Raw genomic sequence first — 11,305 nt, 5'->3', positions numbered from 1 at the left:
CATTTCCTCCCTCTCCCTCTCCCTCTCCCTCTCGCTCCCTCTCCCTCTCTTTCTCTCTCTCTCCCTCCCTCCCCCTCCCTCTCCCTCTCCCTCTCCCTCTCTTTCTCTCTCATTTCCTCTCCCTCTCTCAATATATATACACAAATCATATAAGCAAAAGTAAAAGAGAGAGAGAATGCACTCTCCCTCCCTCTCCCTCTCTCATTTCCTCCCCATCCCTCTCCCTCTCTCTCTTTCTCTTTCTCTCTCCTTCTCTCATTCCCTCTCTCTCTTCCTCCCTCTCCCTCTCCCATTTCCTCCCTCTCTCTCTCTCTCTCTTTAATTTCACTCTCTTTCTCTCTCTCCCTCTCCCTCATTTCTTCTCCCTCTCTCATTATATACAAATTATACAATAAATAAATAAAAAAGGGAGAGAATACACTCTCCCTCCCTCTCATTCTCTCATTTCATCCCCCTCCCTCTTCCATTTTCTCCCTCTCCCTCTCCCTCTCCCTCTCTTTCTCTCTCATTTCCTCTCCCTCTCTCAATATATATACACAAATTATATAAGCAAAAGTAAAAGAGAGAGAGAGAATGCACTCTCCCTCCCTCTCCCTCTCTCATTTCCTCCCCATCCCTCTCCCTCTCCCTCTCCCTCTCCCTCTCCCTCTCTCTCTTTCTCTCCCTCTCTCATTTCCTCCCCCCTCCCCCTCCCCCTCCCCCTCCCCCTCCCCCTCCCTCTCCCTCTCCCTCTCTTTCTCTTTCTCTCCTCCTCTCTTTCTCTTTCTCTCCCTCCCTCTTCCTCTCCCTCTCTTTCTCTCTCATTTCCTCTCCTAAACAAGCAAAAGAAGGAGAGAATTAAACCCTAAACAAGCAAAAGAAGTAGAGAATGCACTCATCGATGAGATATGGCGAGGGTTTGGCGGCTCCTCTTCGCGATGAGGCTCCTCCTCTCCTTCGCGAATGGCGGCGGTGGCGGCGGCGGTGGCAAGCCTTCTTCCTCTCCCTCTCTCACCCTATCCAAGACGGTCGCTCTCCCTCTCGAAACGTTCGACAAAAATGCGCGAAATGAATCCGCGCTCGGGTTTCGGCCTGTTTTTTTTCCCTGTGGGGCATCGCTATTTGCGACGCAAATAGTGACGCCGCTACCTATGCGACGCCGCTACCTGCATCGCCACCCACCGTCACGATACGTTACAATCCTTGTAGTGTGCATTGGATTATGACATGTGTTGCAATAAACACTTCTCCCCTTACTCATAAATCGCGCGCGCTCTCTCTCTCTCTCTCATCTGTAGTATAAAAACATTCATATGAGTACTCTAAGTTTGGTAGGATTTCTATTATATTGGATTATGATATGAGTTGCAACAAATATTTTCTCTTTATTTGCAAATAGTGCTCTCTCTCTCTCTCTCTCTCTCTCTCTCTCTCTCTCAACTTGCAAGAAATTATTTCTATTGCATAAGAATCTCTCTCTCTCTATCTCTCTCTATCTTTGTCTCTGTCTCTCTCATTTACAATACAAAATAATTCACACAAGCAGTCTAGATCTAGATTTGTATTACATTGTCCTTTGGCAAGTATACTACTATTCCACAAACTGAGAAAGACAAGGATAGTAAAATGTTATAAAAAATTTGATCATATCTAACCAAACAAGCTATGTTTGATTGGCCTAAGATAAAGCCTTATACATAAGCTCCCTTTTGTAGTTTCTAGTTTATGATAAGGCTATCAAGGTCCATATAGTTGGCATTGAGGAACTTTGCCATTTAATCATCATAGAACCTAAGGTTCGTAAGGCATAGCATCCCAATTTATGCATAACACAAATGTACTCTAAAGTGGATTGTTGTTGATGGCTCTTTTGAATCATGACCAGATACTCTAGTTTGCTTTTGTATCTTACCTCTTCATCTTGATCATTTAGTTATGTTTTATCTAATTCATTTAGTTATGTTTTATCTAATTCATCTCACCTCTTCTCCTTGACCGAATTCAATTCACATATAGATTTCTATTAGCGCCAACTTAGGAGCTCCTCATCTCCTTCTTCTCCATGTCTATTTGTAAGCTTAGTTATTGTACCAAATGTTGTGGGAGGCTCCTTCAAAGAATGTTGCTACCCAAAGATGCTTTGGGTGTTTCATCTCATTTTACCCTTGTTAGTGATTGAGTACTCTTTGTATGATCCAACATAGTATGCATGCAAGTATGTCTTTCCAATACAATTGAATGCACTAAGGTGTGATAAATCAACCTAAAGATCAATGTACTTCTTGACATCTTTCTCTTCTTAAGTTCTACAATCTTGCTCACCAAAGAGAGAGAAGAATCCAAGACTAATTAGAAAAGCATTAAAAGAAATAAACAAACAAAAATCGATATGTTAGCAAAACTACATACTAATAAGAGTACATCATGGAGTATATGAGGTTGTCACATGTTTGTGGCTTCTTTACATGCCTAAGGTTTTGCAAATGTTGGATATAATTGATCCTTATAACTCAACTTCAACTACATAACATACATCAATTTGGTGCAAACGTGAGGCATCTCTAATTGATTTAATGAATTGAGGTCATATGAAAATATTACTTATGATGGGGAACTTGTAACATTGCATCAACGGACTTATATATTATAGGATTTGTGAAATTGGATATTGTCCAAAATCTTATGGTTGCATAAAGAGAGGGAAAAAAATGCATGGATTAATATATATAGAGGACTCTGTTTTCATATTTGAAAATTGAACTTTATTTTTGTTAGCAAACATGGATCTTGAACACAGTCTAGCTATGGAGGCTTGAACTCGTAAACAAGAGACATGAAGAAGACTGATGACTAGATACAAACTTTTACTCAAGTGAATTAGGTTCCAAGATAGATTAGCTTGGACTTGTAAACACAATCTTGAGTGGATAGAGTTATAGACTCTAAGTACAAAGTACAATAGCATTCATATAAAAAAGTGAACCAAGTACATGTTTTTATAGCTTTCTAGCTTCTCCACTATCCTCATTATGCATATGGGATTCAGGACAGCTCTTCTTGGAGCATACATCATTTTTCTATTTCTCAACACCCCCCTCAAATGATGAGTCCCTACACTTGCTGGATTTTTCCCCCCCTACATGATAACATGGCTTGGAAGACTAGCTCATAGGCATCCTAGTCAAGTTAAAGCTTGAGACTTTACATCTTTGGCAAGGGTTTTACAAATCAAATCCACTAAGGGAAACATAGAGATCCACTATGGGAACAAAATTTCTTAAAACAATCTGTCAGAGTTGTTGATGGTAGCGGAAGCATCTTTTTCTTCTTCTTCATTCATGAATTGACTTTGGTGGTGGTCATTCTGCATCTGTTGTGCTCTTTTCTTGTGGAAGCATTCACTGACAATATGGCTAGTTTTACCACAATAATGACATGTCATCTGATTCCTGTTGTCGGCATTGAATCCTCGACCTCTTCCCTTGGGTCCAGTAGCTCCTCTAGTGTATAAGAGGTTTTCCCTTGAGTTGGTATCTTTTACATCTTTGCTTTTAAATTTTCTTTCTCCATCAAGCAGTGAGTGCTCAATATCTTTGAGTGAGAGACTTGGAACATTACTTAGAGTGGACACAAGGTTCTCATATGGATCCTTGTTTACACTTGCAAGTAGTACGGATATTGCTTCATCTTCATCAATATTCTTCTTAAGAGTTGCAAGCTGGGTTTTTAGGCTCTTGAACTTGTTAATGTGCATGGCCATAGAAGCACTGTCTTTGATATCCAGTTTATAAAACTGCATGAGTAATTTAACCTTTGAGTTCTTTTCTTGGGTACCAAACATTCTGTCAAGTTCCTCCCAAGCAGTTCTAGCATTTCTAATGCCAGATATATGATGTAGCACATCATCATTTAGTCCCCATGCCTAGTGCCTTGTTATTCATCTTCTTCCATTCTTTGGTTTTGAACTGGTCTTCTTCAACGAACTCGTCTTCATTATCTTTGTTATTGTTATCTGCATCATATTCAAACAAGTCCCACAAGTCTTTCCACATAAGATGGTACATGGTCTTCTCCTTCCAGGCATGGAAGCCTTCACCATTAAACTTTGCTATATGTTCCACTTCAGTCTTCTTAGTAGGAGGTCTTACCACGAGAACTCTCGGGCAGTGTCTATCCCTTTACAAGAAGATTGAGATTTACAAGGGATTTGATAATTGTGACTTTAAAAAATTTACATAACTTGAGAATTTTCTTCGAAATTGGAATTAGAAGATGAGTTACTCTTGAGTAACTGAAATATTCAAGTGCCAAGAAGCACTATTTGAGTATCAATAGATACTATATCTTGAAGATCTTGATATTTGGCTCGATGTTGCTAGGTAATCTTTGAACTTCCTTGGATCCTTCTAGATTTGTAGTAGGCTTCATAGATAATTTCAGAGTGATCAAGGTCACTATTGATTATGCCAAAAAGAAAAGACAAGGTTGCCAAGCTTTTTAAGTTCCTGGCTATAGCTTCCATTGTTTAGGGTTTTAGACAGCCCTGATTTTTTTGTTGTAGTAGGAGCTAGGCGTAGCCATTCGAGCTAAGGATTGGATGGGGGATAGCCTATAGTATAGGCTTTGAATGCCCCATACAAGCAGAATGAATCGCAGCCTCTACACGTCACGCAGATTGTACAACTGTCACAGGGTGCAACAGAGAATGCGATGCTCGATTTTCGTAATGCTGGGATCTACGATGGATAATGTCACACTCTGATGTGATAGGGAACTGAATTGGGAGCAGAGGAAGAGCTTCTCAGAAGATAGCTTAAGCTAAAATTGTTTGTATGATGAGATCTGAGAGCTCCACTGAAGATAGGTGCAATCTGGCTATGGTGGCCAAGAACAAGTGTGTGAACATAAAGTAGGATATGAACTCAACCAGTTGTCCTGAGCTAGAGTTGAGATATGATAAGCTGGAGAAGTAGGAGAAAGGGATAAACTAAGCTCACCATGACTCTGATACAATGTTAAAAAACATGGATCTTGAACACAGTTTAGCTATGGAGGCTTGAACTCGTAAGCAAGAGACATGAAGAAGACTGATGACTAGATACAAACTTTTACTCAAGTGAATTAGGTTCCAAGTTAGATTAGCTTGGACTTACACAATCTTGAGTGGATAGAGTTACAGACTCTAAGTACAAAGTACAATAGCATTCATATAAAAAAGTGAACAAAGTACATGTTTTTATAGCTTTCTAGCTTCTCCACTATCCTCACTATGCATATGGGATTTAGGACAGCTCTTCTTGGAGCATACATCATTTGTCTATTTCTCAACAATTTTGCATAGGAAAAACTATCACATCTTGTTGTTCATGTTCTTTGGCATCTCTAATCATTGAGAGAAATCATAATCCATAGAAACATTCCATTTCAGGACAACATGCTAGGGTTGGGAACCCATCATATATAACATAATCCATAATACATCATAGATGCTATAGTTACATTGTTGCATCTAAAATTAGGTTATTGATGAATTTAAGTACAAGCTATCACCTCCTCCACCATCCTTGCTACCATTGTTGGTGTGGGGTTACCCCCTTGTAGTCGACTTAAAAGCTTCTTTGCACTAGGTCATGCACCATGGAACTTTTGTCCAATGAATGCATGATGTTTTGTGCTTTGTAGTAGAACACTAGCCAAATCACTAACACATCCATTGTGCAAGCTAATGATGCCTTTAAATCCCTCACCAGCCAACCAGTTTGCATGCACAAGATCATTTAGGTTTATAGTTGGCATATAAGCAATGCCCTTTACTACTTGCACAAAAACTAGCATGAGTATATGGAGTGTGAGAAAATAATTACATCAAGTATCACATGGCCTACTCGTATGCATTAGACTTACATCTCTACATGCATCATAAACTCTTGTGCTCATCTTGGAAACTCTTATTATGCAGATACTATGATGTTTGTATTTCGAGACTTTGTTTCCAATGAAACAAGAAAGGTCTCTTCCTTCCATACATTATGTTGTCCAAACCATCATTGAATATTGTGCGGACTCCCTTCCAATTGACACCTACCTCATCTATCATGAACCCTCAAAAATCAACTTTTGGGTAGCCACACTTCATCATCTCATTCAACTTTGACTAGAATAAGACATGCATCTGTATCATCTTCCTTTATCTCACATATTGTATGGAGCCCGATGAGGAACACCAAGGAAACAGGGAAACTACTACAAGAAAATTTATCTTGTTACACCAACAAGAAATTCTTTATACTTTAATCAACCACAAGAAGAAAAAGAACACGAAGAACCACAAGTCTTCATGTAGCATCATATAGCAAATCTCCCATAGATTTATCACAGCAAATCTTCAACACATTCTTCACAAAAACCATCAAAGAACTAAAAAAACACAAAGAAATGATTGAATTTGAATGAAATTCATCACATAGTATTCATATTTCATCATCTTCATAGTCTTGATAGTATTTCTCTCAATCTCCCTCATATAGATACAATGTACTGATATTTCATCATCTTCAAGCAAAACATACCTATCAAAACAAAACATACACAAGATACAACCAATCATCACATCATAACTCAACTAAAACCATCATGAGCTTCTCAGTCATAATCAAACCATCCAAAAACATCTCAAAATACTTCAAAAACGTCCAAAAACAAATCAATAAACCACAAAATCAACAATTCTGCTTATAAAAACAATAAAAATCGGCTAAAAAAACAAGTCAATTCAGCCCTCAACATATCCCCACACTTAATCAAGGAGCATCCTCGCAACACTAGAAAAAGAGAATAAAAGCTCTAAAATAATCATAATAAATTGTCAACTCTAGCTTGAACAAATCCATGCCCCAAACATGTTTGATATAGATAAATGTGGATCTAACAATAGAAATGAAAGGAAAATCATAATCACTATGAACTATTCCTTTAATAATTAAACCAATGAACTCAAACCATTAAAGAATATAAGATTTTTCTCTATATCTTAGTACATATTCTTCCAAAATATCTTTAACTTCAACCACTATCAAAATTCAATCGTCTTCAACTTCAACTTCATCTCCTCATTAAAGATAAAACACACAGATATCACAGAACATAGAGTTCACATATACACTACAATACGAAAACCTACTCTACTGCTATGTAGGACGAATATATTTCTTCTTAAACTTCATGCTAAGCTTAAGATGTTCCAAGGCTTTGCTCTTGTCTACAAAGTATATATGCACATTCTGGCAAAAATAAAGACAACACATCCTTTTGAACAAGATAATGAATCTATTAAGAAAAGCATGTGTAAAGTAGTAGAACTCATCCATCTAGGCCAATGTTACATCCTCATTGGGATTAATGTGCAAAATTGGTATTGTCTTTTGAGTATTTAGATTGGATTGTTGATACACGAAGGCAAGATACCAACCAAAATGAGTTGCAAGAAGTATAGCGGTATCCTCAAATGACTTAGTGTACACTCAAGAAAATTGAAGATAGGAGTTTGAACAAAAGGACTCTCCCAAGGCCTAGGAATGAGAGGCTAATTAAACACTGGTACTGTAAAAGAATCATATAACATCCACTGCTGTTGATAAAGGATATCACTATCATATCCATGAGTATCCATTACAGATTGTGAAGGAAGATTCATATATTCAATAGGTGGAGGTACTAGAATAATAGGAGAATATTGCAAAGGTGGATAATATAAATCATTAAAAAATGATAATTGAAGGGACAATGAGGATGGAAAAGGAGGAAAATATAATAAAATTACCTAAAGGGATTCTGCTAAAAAGATAGAGGAAATAGGTGAAACAATAGAAAGAGGTTCAGAAGGGGTAGGAGAAGATGTAGGATCAACAATGAATGGACAACTAGTAAAAACAGAAATTTGAGGGGAGTTAGTAGGAGTGAAACAATAGAAAGAGGTTCAGAAGGGGTAGGAGAAGATGTAGGATCAATAATGAATGGACAACTAGTAAAAACAAAAATTTGAGGGGAGTTAGTAGGAGTGAAAGATAAAATAGGAATGATATCTAGATTAGAATTGAGAATGGAAATATACAAAGGTAGGTGACAATAAATGAGGAAATAGGAAAGGAGATCATTGGGATCATAAGAATAAATAGAATAACAAAGTTTGAGAGTTTGAAAGAATTCATATGTGAACAAATGATTATTTGCAATATGTATTAATACTTGAGAGGGTAAAGGATGTATATCAGATTTATGAAAAACACTCTATTCCACGGTGTAGATCCATGACACCATCCTCTAAAGGAGGATGCCAAGCATATCCTCTGTACCAAGATGTCTATTGATGATAATTTCTCAAGCCATCTGCCAGAGCCATTTCAATTGAATGTATATACATGACAGCCTGTAAGATCACATCACCCACATAAACGTTCATGTCCTCCGCATCAGGGATTTGCAAATCTCTTTTAAGATACATGAAAGAAAGTAACTATGCCTAATGAGAAATCAACTTATCCATAATATTGGAAAGTCAACTACTGCTACTTAGAAGACAAGTTGTTAGACTTTAGAGATAGCTCCCTCGGGAGAAAAACAAGACTTTCAAGCTCACCACTTGCTTAAGACATCGATGCTAGTTTCACGAGCTATTGAAACTCACTTTCAAGGGTTTGAGAAACCATGAAAGAATCATTGTTACACTCAAGTAAGACCCTAGAAGCAAAGAGTAAGAAAGTACAAGAGAATAGAAAAGCATCAATCAAGAGGCTAGTCTTAAACTTAAATCAAAGAACTCTAGAAAAGGACTAGTTGAGGTAATTAACAATGGTATAATAAGCTCTTCAATACAATTTTCTCACTTAACAAAGCTATCACCATGAAGTCCACTAGAGAAATACCACCTTGTCAATTGGATCCTCAATTGTGGAAAATATCAAGGAGGTTTGGACTTCCTTAACATTAGATCTATCTCCCAATTACACTATACAAGCATCCAGGGGGGTTCGCTATAGATTTTGTATGGTATCACGTGAGTGTAAGGGAGGGGGGTTTTTGGAAGGGGACATTTAAGCATATACATTAGAGGTAGACCCCTCTTAATTTCCTATATTGAACTTAAATTTAAGTAGGGGATAGAGGGAAAAAAGAAGGGGGGGATGCATTTGATCACCTCTCTCCATAGATTGGTTTCTCCATGGCATACAAGAGACCCTGACCAATAAGGTTAAAACCCTAAAACCTCACATAGTAGGGTTATTGAATTAATCATAGTGTGGGAGGGGGGAGTTGGCACTCTCCCATGGTTTTGGTAGAGAGATTCAACTCCCCTTCTTCCAAGAGAGCTTGGTGTCCACTTGGTGTAGTCACTTTAAGTATAAAGGGGTTCGATTCCCCTACTCTCTCTCCTCATGTGGTAAGGGGGCACGGGCACTCAAAAACATTGCGACACATACTTCGATGGTATCCAAGTGCCACTACATAAATCACTTTGTGATATGACCATTTTGATACTTTTAATTGCTTAGGATAATTCCAAATTTTAAAAAGAAAGTTAGTATATGTTCTATGAAGACTTACATTTAAGAAAGGGGATACATAAAAAGTCATACATGTATATATCTTATAAGCTTAAATAGGGGGATATATTAGTCTTACAAGCTTCATAAATAGGGGTTTTTTTAGAAGTCCTTGCACATAGGTGACATGTCTTCTTTACTATGAGTGAACCCCCTGTGACAAGCATGCAACATTAGCACTTATAGAAATATTAGGAATTTCTTTTAGTTATGCCTCAAAGACACAACCCTAACCATCAACATCTATCCCTACCTTCAAGAAGATGCAAACCATTATCTCTTCAACTTTTGTATCCCTAGTTTTGAAGTCTTTAGTGATTGCTACCATTAGCTATCTTAGACCAATGTTTTAATAGATTGGAACTTATTTAGAGATGGGGGTAATATTAAATTCAAATAGATAATTTTAGACAAGGGCATAAATGTTTTGAAAGAATGTCAAAAATCAAAGGATAGCTAAAGATTTTAAAGTTTAGTCAAAAGAGTCACACAAGACTAGTCAAAAGATCGAGGAAAGAGACCATCATTAGTTAAGGATAAATGGATTGCTATACATGAAGATGAACTATTTCTTGAGAATTAACAAATATATAGTAGAGGCACTAAAATTTTACAAGCAATAGGAAACTTTATTCAAGCCATTAGTTACTATCTAATCTTACTTATATGTATCATTGTTGATAGAATCATGATCATCATGATTTCATATTTTTTACCACTACTTTCATGGGCAAAAAGGTCATTGAATGAGCTGGTCTATCCTATCCACTTCATGCTCTAGAAAAAAATAAGGAAATCGTATGGTCCAAGTATGGGTAACTTGGCAACATGTGACTATGCCAAAACGGTTTTGTGGTGCTGTCTTGTTGGATGTGAAAATCCATATGATAGCTTTGAGGTTTGGTCTTTTACAGGTTTTGTGTGATTAGCATCACCCTTGGACCAATATTGCTAGGTTTTTTATGGAGGATGTGGGCATTTTCCGTTGGCATACTACTTTCGAGGTCTTATGGTGGAATACCTTGAGTTCCACCAAACTATTTAAACTTCTAAATCAATGAAACATAGGGTTCCTAGACAATTGTATGCTGCTCATGTTCTCAAAATGAATGAAAATCAGACCATCTACTTGCACATCTAAATCACCCAATAAATTTTCCAACCATACCACCTCACATGTACCATAGCAACACCTCTCCATTCAATCTTTATGCTACTACTCTAAGTGCATTGCACTACTAAAAGAAAACATGAAACTACTGGCAGATCTTTAATCCAACCTACATTGGTGTATCCAACCACATGTACCTCCTTATCTACCTCATTAAAAAGTCAATAATACAAGATGGACTTCACATACTATAATATATGTATGTGACTACATCCAAATGAGGCTTCCTAGAAACCTCCATAAACTAACTCTCACAAACCCAATATTATAACTCAAGTTTAGTCTTGTGATCATATAAATCAAACTTCCTACTATCCTCTTGAACATAGTTTAGGGTCTATTATCTCATCCCCAATATCAACACTCAACTTTACATTTCACTCCAATGGTATTGAAAGAAGCTTACATGTAATTATACTATACTTGGATAATATATCCAAGACATATTGTCTTTGGGACAAAAGAATATCATCTATAAATCTAATCACTTCAATACTAAGAAAATACCTTAGCTCACCTAGATCTTTCATCTCAAACTTGTGCTTCAAAAGTCTCT

Source organism: Lygodium microphyllum, chromosome 3, assembly GCF_053477565.2.
Source record: "Lygodium microphyllum isolate KBCC chromosome 3, Lygodium_microphyllum_v1.1.10, whole genome shotgun sequence".
Taxonomy (NCBI): Eukaryota; Viridiplantae; Streptophyta; class Polypodiopsida; order Schizaeales; family Lygodiaceae; genus Lygodium; species Lygodium microphyllum.
The sequence above is the reverse complement of the archived record's forward strand: the minus strand, read 5'-3'. Positions refer to the sequence as shown.